Raw genomic sequence first — 10,622 nt, forward strand, 5'->3', positions numbered from 1 at the left:
TAAAATTGTTACAAGGGTTTTGCGGTCGTCTGGACGAGTTCTCATTAAAGTGAAAAAAGTGAGGAGTCGCCACCTTAATTTTGAGAGAAATTAAAGAAAACCATTTTTTAAAATTAAAATCTACTTTGAAAACAGAGATTCTAGGTTCGATGTCCGTATACGGGTGGAGAAAGTGTTAGGCACCCCACCACGTCCCTCAATGAGGGTAAGCAGATTTAATATTGTGCTCTTTATAAATTAAAATTGGTGTTAGGGGGTAGAATGATGATGTTAATCCTTTGTGCGGATAAAAATGAATACTTGATATTTCACTATTTAGGGTTATCCAAGAATACGAGTACATGAGATGACCCTACAGTGAATAGGTGTTGTATAATGGGTTTTGTTGGGGGTTAATTCGAATATTGAAGTCGTGATATTTTAGTTTGGATTTATGCTAAGAGAATTCGGGTAGGAACACTCTCCCAATCTCTTAATGTATTCTGTTAAATTTTAGCGGATTTCGGGTAAGAACTCTCCTCCGATCTCCACATAACTTATTAAGATTTTGGCCAAGAATTTGGGTAAGAACTCTCCCCCGATCTGTTAGTGTATTAAGAACTCTCCCCCGATCTCCACATAACTTATTAAGATTTTGGCCAAGAATTTGGATAAGAACTCTCTCCCGATCTCTTAGTGTATTAAGAACTCTCCCCCGATCTCTTAGTGTTAAGAATTTTATTTGAGAACTCGGGTAAAAACTCTCCCCCAATTTCTTAGTGTATTAAGAATTTTATTTGAGAACTCGGGTAAGAACTCTCCCCCGATCTCTTAATGTTAAGAATTTTAATTGAGAACTCAGGTAAGAACTCTCCCCTGATCCTTAGTGTTAAGAATTTTAATTGAGAACTCGGGCAAGAACTCTCCCCCGATCTCTTTACGTTAAAAACTCAACTGAGTTCGGGTAAGAACTCTCCCCCGAACTCTTAATGTGTTTATTAGAATGGCGTTTTGTAAGAACTTGGAACTAAGGATTTTGGTAAATGGTCCTTTTTAACCCCTTTTTGTGGCAATGAAGTACCAAGGACACAAGAGACCCGTGTAAAGCTTTTCCTAGCCTACGGTAACTGATAACTAGATGATGGATGCAAGACCGAACTACTTGCCGATCTTCTACGTGATTGCCTTTATTAAAATTCTTTTAGTCCGATCTCTTTTGCCGCTCGCCCGGGATCCGAACTTATTTTAATTCCCGATCTATTGTCTTATCGGCTAGGTTCGTTTCGAGGCCCGATCTCATAACTTGTTTATTTGACCTATTCTTGTTTCTAATCTATTCAACCTTTTGTTACACCTATCTTTCTTTGTCATTTTTTTTTATTTGTTCCAACCCAAAACTCTCATGTTAAAATACCACTGTCTATATTCTTTAGAGTATGTACAAGTTGCCTATGACTTGAATGTATACTTTCGAAAGGAATGAAAACTAAGTGACGATAAATGGGATTTATGAATGAAATAAAAGAAGACGCAGGAAATAATTATTGGCCTAGATAATCTATTTTGAGAGCTAGTACTACTGGATGTAAAAGAAATTTTAAAAGAAAACTGGAGAAAATGAAATAAGGATATTCGACAAAATAACAGCTTAGACGTTTACCTGTGGAAAGTTGAGGAGACAGATGAACTGACTCCAGTATCCACAAATTTTGCAGAGGTGAAAACTGATGGTCGAGGGACTCGAACTTACCTGAAGCAATGGGAATAGGTTGGAACGAAGTTGAACTCTGGAGATAATACATAGATACTAGAGTGGTGGGAATGAGGCGGAGTGAAGATGGTTGCAGAGGGTGGTGCACAGGCGCTAAAAATGAAAATCTCGGGGTTCAGAGCTCCTTTTAGTGAAACACTTCAAAAAACTGGTTTCTAAAGTTTCTCAATACTTCGAAAGCTCAAAATGGCAAGATTGAATCAAAATCCAGATTCTTTCTACGATAATTACCACCTTTTTTTTTTGTCTGTCCCTTCTACAGTGTTGCATGCAGGTATTTATAGGGAACGGGCGCCCAAAATAAAGGGTCAGGATCTCACCAGGGGAGACAGAGGGTTTAGATTCAAAAGGACATAATATGATATCTGAGAATTAAAAAGAATCAAAATGGAGGGTCGGGATTCCGTTCAGAATATCCGTCCTTTCTTCTCTTAATCCAATGGCTTAGGGTCTTGCCTTACTTCCAAAGGCTGTGAATAAAAAGCCCCAAACTTGTTGTCTGCTTTTTGATCCGAGGGCTCCGGATCCACCCTTACGATTATGATCAACGGTGGAGATTGAGATGTACAGGACTACTTTAACTGTTTTGGCGTTTGGCGGTTAGGTGGGCGTCCTTGCAAATGAGATGTGTGGTGAAGATCTGATCACGCCTGCAATGCTTTAACTAACTCGGATTTTATGATTAAAAGATTTAATTGAAAGTTCTGACCGGAAGTTATTTAACCCTTCTGCGCTTTCTGATCTCTATAGGTCGTCTCCTGTCTTTTCCGATCTTCCCATTATGACCATCCCCTTTTGGGGTCGTTATCCTGATCTCTATCTCTTACATTGAGTCCCCTCTTATTTCCTGATATCTCTCATTCTAGATCTTTCCTTTCTATCTAACTTGTATTGGTCAACGCAATAAATTCTTCAGTTACCGATGCGTTCACTTCGAGTTCTGTATGCAATAAATGCCAAGGCCCTATATATATGCAACAATAGGAAGTCACCTTCACACTTCACTTTTCCTTTTTCAATGCACCACTTCCCCAATTCTAGCTTTTCCGGTGATAGTTCTAATTATGATGGCCCTTTTGATCTTTTTCCGACTGTTTCCTTCACCCCTCGCCTAAAAATTTATGACCCCGGTGATTAGAGAGCTATAAGAACATCATCTAATGACAGTGAGGGAATTTGACTAATTTAACAATCAAGATCGAAAGTGACGGCCATGCTGATCTCAAATTGGTCTATCGATACAATCGACAGACCGATCTCGAACAAGAAGACTACTAATTTCAATCTTGATGTCGGTGACCGCCTCTTGAAGTTCATTTGGGTTCCAATCATATCGGGCGTCCTGACTGCAGCTCAGTTCTAATCAATGACATCTTTGATGACTCCGCTCAATATCATGAGAGTCATAGTCACCCTATCTGAGCTGCCCATCTATCCAATACTTGTAGCTGGCTTTCTGATCAAACACATCTTTCGATTCAGCCACAAGACTAGGCTTTGACGTAGGCCAGTATTCTGGGCTTCGGAGTAGTCTTAAGCTAGGTAGAATGTAGTGCTGATCTTGAGAAATCGCCCAAATGATGTAATCTGATCTTTTGAGATTGCCCCAATGATGTAATCCGATCTTTTGAGATCGCTCAAATGATGTAATCCGATCTTTTGGGATCGCCCAAATGATGTAATCCGATATTTTGGAAATAAAATAAAATTTTTATTTAAATATTTTTATTGTGTTATCGCATTAGCTATTTTTTCGATCTCTGATAAGTGTATCCGATCTGATCCCTAGACGAATCGTCATTCGGTGATCCGTGGGTTTGGAAATTTATTCAATTTGATGACCTTAGCTAACCGATCTCATTTATCTAATTTTTTATTATGTTTCTAGAACCTTCTTGCGCCGTGTCAAGGAAGCAGCCCAATTCCGCTAGCTGATGCGTCACTTGGGACTTCATGAGCATTTAATTCTCAGACGGGTATAAATAGGGGGAAAGGTGAGTCATTTGTTTCCTTATGTCATTTTCATACCTCCCCCCCAATAATCTCAGCATTTCCTCTCGTTTTCTAAAGTTTTTAGGCACCGATTTATACGCTGGTAAGGGTTTCAATCTTTTCTCTGTTAATTTCTTTTTATTTTCTGAAAATGAGCGGTACCGATGGTCAGAGAGCTGCTAGTCCTCCCTCCATTCATATCTCGTGGACGTCGGATGAAGTTGAGGTGGTCAGGCTGAGTGGGCGACCTGAACCTTCTGCCTCAGCCCATGGTCGGGCGGCCCAATCAAAACAGGCATCTTCTTCAGGGAAAGAAAATCTTCCCGTGGATGAGTTACCGTTGGTTCTCTAGGAAACCGATATGTAGTCCATCAGTCAAGAGTACAACCTTCAGACTGACTCCTTCGAGCTTATTAGATGTCATGCCGATCTTCGAGCTGATCATTTCTTTGACGAAAATAACGTGATCATGGTGTATGAAGAACAATTGAAAGCCGGGCTTCGCTTTCCCCTGAACGACTTCTTTAAGGCCGTACTGAAGTTCCACCATGTATGTGTAGCCCAAGTGCACCCGAACTCATGGAGGATTCTGATGGCTTTCAGAGGCTTATGCCGAGTCAAAAAGCTCTAGCCTACAGCAAAGGTTTTTACTGAGTTGCATAAGCTCACTCATAGAAAGGACGACGAGTACTGGTTCTTCCAAGCCAAGCCGCACTGTGGGCTTTTTACCGATCTCCCTTCTTCATTGAAGAATTGGAAGAACCGGTTCTTTATATCGAGGAGCAAGATTCTAAACGGCTTCGAGGGTATCCCACGGAGTTGGCAATACCTAGTCCCTTCAGTTCCAAAGAAGGTCGCCCTAAATAGAGACGAGGATGCCATGGTTGTCAGACCTTACCCCTCTGTAAGGTATAACATGATCCCGTAGAATACCTAATGAACTACCGAACTTCACCTACCGATAACTCATTAAGTACCCTACAAGGGATTTTAAAACAATTTTCTTACTTTTATAAGTGGTGAGCATTTTCTAATAGGTATTAAAATCATTTATTCGAATATTTAAAACTAGTAAAAATTTTTGTCCCATTTTATTTTTTCACAAATTTTATAAAAATTTCGACAGAATGCCGTCTGTATTTTGAGAAAACAGTTTTTTAAATACCTGTAAAAAGCACTTCCAAAGATTTATCTCAACAACTTCATCAATTTCACAACCATCCCAACCAATTTCAATATCATTTCTCAATTTTCAAAATTCAACAATCATCAAAATACTACTAATTAATTTCATTCAAATTAAAACAAAATATTTCCATTCATATTTCATTAAAGATAAAACAATTTATATGCAACATTCCAAAAATTTACATTAAGAGAAATCAAAACCAAAATTTATCACAAGCTTTATACAACTTTATACAACTTTATACCACTTTATACAACTACTCATAACTAATTTTACATGTCCATACAGTTACATACATTTACCTACATCAAAATAATTTTTACAATCAGGGTATAAAATATATCCGATAGACTTCAAGGCAGGTAGCTCTGCGACAGCAATAACAACCATCGTTGAGTACTAGGACTCAGTGGTGCACAACATACTAAAATAATATTTATGCGGAATTTAAATCATATCTATTCAAAAATTAAACTGAACATGAAATATAAATTCAAAACATGATTTATAAGATTTTAATCCAAATAATTTCATTACAAAAGTCTCAAAACAAATTTCATAAAAACACACAGTTATATCATGCCATTCGAAACAAATATAATCTCAATAGCCAGAAGCTAAGGAGAAGTAACAACACAAGGCTAGCTAGCTCAAATATATGGGAACCCATTCTTTTTCTTCTTTTACTGGCAGACATCTCAACACTGCCAGAGAAGGAATCAAAATTTAAAACTGATTTCCCCTACTGGTCATGCTAGCGAGGTGTTCAAATATATAGTCATGACACTGTGTTTTCAAAACTTATCTTAATAATTTACTAAACATTTATTGCCATTTCAAACATACACAAATAAACTTTCAACAATTCAAAGCAAAAGCGTAATACACATTTCATGCACTTTGTAAATAAATTTTAAAGCATATTGATGTTGTGCACAAACCTTAAGCGAGTCACCTCTTGGCCTTGACTCGATCCCTCGGATTCTTTCCCAATATTCTTTTCCACTAAAACACACAGTTTCACAGTGTTTCAGTATCATAACTCATTATAAATCTAAAAATAAATTCAAATTCACTTATACCTAGCTTTAATATGCTAAACTTGACGTTCTTTAAAATTTGTATTTCGGGGTTACTATTTACGATACTATTCAAGTCAATTTGTTGAATTTCTTAGGCTTAATAGGTATGGGAATTCCAATTCCACCCACATACCACATTTTGGTTACTAAATTTGTTGGTTTTGGTTGTTTACTCAAATTTTAAGTCTTTTAGGCAAATTTGCAAATTTTCAGTTTTGGTGTCTTATGTTGCACTGTCCCATTAGCCATTTTGCTGTTAGAATTTGGCTAAGTTTTCTCATAGAAATTGTTCCTCATTGTCTTAACTTTATTCTCCTTTTTGAATCACTCCATTTGGAGTTTTGTAGGTCAAGTTATAGCCATTTGAATCATGGCTACTGGATTAGACTTACCCAGATTTCTGGGCAAATTTCTGGGTTCTGGCAGTTTTAGGTCACCAATTTTAGGTGGCTAAATGACTTAGTTAAGGGCATAATTTGGGTTTGTGTTCTTCACATAAGTTTTAGGTCTATATCTTAACTTTCTACTAGTAAAATTTCAGGTCATTTAGACTTGCCTAGTCTAAGTTATGGCCAAATGAACAAACACTGTTCATTTGGTCATTTTTGTACAGGGCAGAACACTCACATCCAGATTTGGCCAATTTGTTCACTATGCTATGGTCACTTTTTGAGCATGATTCCTAAATGAAAAATGTGTCATTTTGTGTCTAGTTTCATTCCCAATTGGTCTCACACCAATTGAGTTGGTAAATTTTCAGTTTTAGTCCCTGGAAGTGACCTTGGTCCTACTACCTGCATACTACCCACATCCAATCCGAATCTCCACTCAATTCCAACACTCCCAACACACCCTAATTGGTCACAAATGACCATTTTTCACCTTAAACAAGGTTAAACACACCAATTGACCACTTCTCCAAATTTTTTTCTTCCAAACCCTAGGTGCTAAAACCCTAACTACACTAATTATTACATTTAACTAATTCAAAGCATACCAACATCACTTCCACACTCATACAAGCTTACCTACACTTTTAATTCAATCAAATTCATGCATTACCATATAAAACCCTAGCTGACAGAAATTTACATCTAGTCCTCGAACAATTATTTTTGTTTCATTTTAAACATATTTCTAAGTTCTTTATGCTATAAATACATTGATTAAACTAAAAGGTTGAAGTTTGTTTGCTAACCTTAGTGCAGAAAATTTCTTTCCCTTCAAACCTCTTCCTTTCTTTTTTCTTTCTTCCTCAATCTTCTTTTCTACTTGAGTTAGCAAGGTTTCTTTAGGTTTAGGGTTTAACTTATGGAGCAAAACTAAGTTTTTCAAGCTCAAATAATGAGCTTTAATGGAGTTTGGTGAGGGAGAGGGAGGAGAGAGAGAGGTCATGGCTAAGGGATAAAGATGAGTCTTTTTTTTTTCTTTTCTTTTCTTTTATGAATTTATCCTTTAGGAAGACCATAAATTAAATTAATTATAATATTTATTGCATCATGCATGATGTCATCACTTTTCACTTTTCCTTTTTTCTTTTTTTTTCCATTAGTTCTTTAATTTAATTCCCGATTTTGAAATTTTCTTTTCTCCAATTTTATTTGACAGTCAGGTCAGGAGTCAACTCTAGGGGTCAATTGACCAAATTGCCCATCGTCGGTTTGACCCGGTTTGCAAATAATTGAATATTTCTTCCGGATCTCTGACCTAATTATTTGACTGGTTTAACATTTATTTTTTGTGATTTTCTCTTTTCCACTGTGTTCACAATAGTCCTAAGGACCGCGACATCATATTTTACGGTTCAAAATTTGAGTTTAAATCGACCTCGCAGTCCTTCCCGAGAAGGTCACCCATCGCAATGACTCTCTGCTCATTTAACTTCCTATATTCTATTTTTCTTATTTATACTTAACTAATTGACAATTACTAATTATTTGTGTTCAGGGCTTATCTAGTTGTCTTAGGCGTGGTTCTAATTCCCTTAATTATCTAAACCGACACCGATCACCGGAATAGTGAAATATATCAGGCTATGCAAATAGGGGTGTTACAATGGTAAAGGAATTAAAGGATCAAGTGGCCACTCACAAGTATTCATGTCTGGATGCCGTTATGGCCGAACTGAAGTGGTGGCTAATGCAGATGATCGCCAATGAAGATTATAAACTGCAGCTCTCTGATTTCGAACCCCGGATCGGTATAACCTAAATCTTTAGCCTCTTGACTTAAGTGATCTCACTAACTTGTTTTCCGTGCAGGTATGGCTGGAGGCGAGGGCGCAAAGGAGAGCTGCAAGAGAAAAAGAGAGGTCACCCGGAAGGTGCGGGAAATGAAGATTGTTGTGGTATCCCAGACACCAGGGCGAGACTCGGCAGAAGTGCCGGACTCTTCATCTTGACCTTCGAGACAGCCGATCCCAGAGGTAGAGATCGCTCCTTCCCCTCCTCGATAAGATGAACCATCACCTCCACCAGTTTCTTCAAGTACAGAGGGAGGGTCTTCCCAACCTGCTGTGAGGACCCTTTCTCACGATGCCCAGGTCCTCATTCACTTATTAGAGAAAAACCGCTCAATTCGGAGGAATCCTAGCCTAGCCAAAGTTTTGGATGCCACCATCTGCTTCCAAGACGACTAGAATAGGCTAACCCCAAATAGCATTGATGATCTCCTGGCTTAGACGATGAGCTTGAGCATAGAGAGCCTTGTGAATCAACACATAATCAGAGAAAAGGCTCATCTCTTGAGACAAGAAATTCTGAAGGCGGTCCAGGATGCGACTTCCGCTAGATCCCAACTTTCGTCTACTCAGGACTACATCGCGGAGATTGAGGGTCGGATGAAATCTTATGAGGACAGGATAGCCGAACTGGAGCATGAACTCGAAGAAGCTCGGGCCTGCGGAACTGTTGATGTCACTCGCCTTACTGAGGAGATCAGAGTGAAAGAAGAAGAAGCCGTGATGAGGGAAGCTGGTGCTTATGTGAATGCACATGGCGATCTGCTGGCCGAGCTTATAAGGCACTATCCTGAGGAAGACTTCTCCTGGATGGTGGATCTAGTCCTTAGGGGTGAGGAGGAGAGTGAGGAGGAGCCTGAGAGAGAGAGAGAGAGGATGAGAGAAATGACAATGTACTTGGGGAGCAGATTAGGGGAGACCCTCCTGCTGAATGACTTGTATATTTTTGTTTTGAAATGAATTGAAGTCCTTTTTTTTGTTTAATTTCTTGATGAGATTGGAAAGCATCCATGTCACACCTTACCCCTCTGTAAGGCATAACATGATCCCGTAGAATACTTAATGAACTACCGAACTTCACCTACCGATAACTCATTAAGCACCTTACAAGGGATTTTAAAACAATTTCTTACTTTTGGTAAGTGGTGATCATTTCTAATAAGTATTTAAAACATGTACTTAAGTGAAAAGCTAGTTGGAAATTTTGGCCCATTTTATGTTTCCACAAATTTTATAAAAATTTTGACAGAGTTTCCTATGTATTTTGAGAAAACTGTTCTTCAAATACCTGTAAAAAGCACTTCTAAAAATTTTTCTCAACCACAACTTCAATTTCACAATCAAACTCTATCAATTTCAACAATTCCACAATCATTTCATTTGAGATAAAACAATTTATATACATTCTTACAAAATTTACATCAAAAGAAATACAAACTAAATTTTATTACAAACTTCATACAAATTTTGTACAAGCTGCTCAAGACCCATTTACATGTCCATACCTTTATATGCAATACATACATCAAAATAAATATTTACAGGCAGGGTATAAATTATACCCGAAGACTTCAAGATGATAGCTCCTCACACCTCAGCAGCTCAGTCTACTGCTCTTCTAGTCTCTGTATCTGCGACAGCAATAGAAGCTATTGCTGAATACTAGGACTCAGTGGTACACAACATACTAAAATAATCTTTATGCAAAAATAAAATCACATTTATTCAAAAATTTGACTAAACATAAGCATTAAACACAAAACATGAATTATGAGATTTTAATGCAAACCAAATTCATTTCAAAGTATCAAAACACATTTCATAAAACCCACAGTTAGATCATGCCATTCGAAACAAATAGAATCTCAATAGCCAGAGGCTAAAGAGAAATCATATCACAAGGCTAGCTAGCTCAAATATATGGATATCCATTCACATCCTCTTCTACTGGCACACCTCAACACTTCTCCAGAGAAGGAATCAAAATTCGAAACTAATTACCTCCACTAGTCATGCTAGTGAGGTGTTCAAATATATGGTCATGATACTGTGGTTTCAAAACTTATCTTAATAATTTGCTAAACATTGTCATTTCAAATATACATAATAACTTTCAACAATTTAGATCAAACATAATAAGAACGCCATAATCCAATATTTCACATTATTCAAAACAGTATGCAAAAGATGATTATAAAAAGTATACGTTGTGCACAAACCTCAAGCGAGTCGCCTCTTGGCCTTGACTCGGTTCCTCGGGTTTTTTCCCGGTATTCTTTTCAACTGAAACACACAATTTTATAATGTTTCAGTACTAGAACTTAACATAAATCCAAAATAAATTTAGCTTCATATTTACCTAGTTCTAAC

This window comes from Hevea brasiliensis, chromosome 11 (assembly GCF_030052815.1).
Source record: "Hevea brasiliensis isolate MT/VB/25A 57/8 chromosome 11, ASM3005281v1, whole genome shotgun sequence".
In the NCBI taxonomy this organism is placed as follows: domain Eukaryota; kingdom Viridiplantae; phylum Streptophyta; class Magnoliopsida; order Malpighiales; family Euphorbiaceae; genus Hevea; species Hevea brasiliensis.